The following is a 245-nucleotide window of genomic DNA, read 5'->3' on the forward strand; positions in this document are numbered from 1 at the left end:
GTGCGCGCGCGCGCGCGTGTATATACATAGCTGAAGTTTCACGGCGTTGTCCGGGCAGAAAGTTGCTTTTGCACAAATAATAAAACAGTAACTACAAACAGTCTATTATTTGATCAACATGTATTTCTGGAATTATGTCCTTGTATACAAGCTATCTTCTCTGCCTTTCTTCTCATCTACAGACCCAGCAAAGTCTGGCCACGGAAGTCTTGGTCAGAAGTTTTGCATATTAAAGAGGCAGGTTT

The sequence above is a fragment of the Penaeus monodon genome, chromosome 21 (assembly GCF_015228065.2).
Source record: "Penaeus monodon isolate SGIC_2016 chromosome 21, NSTDA_Pmon_1, whole genome shotgun sequence".
Classification (NCBI taxonomy): domain Eukaryota; kingdom Metazoa; phylum Arthropoda; class Malacostraca; order Decapoda; family Penaeidae; genus Penaeus; species Penaeus monodon.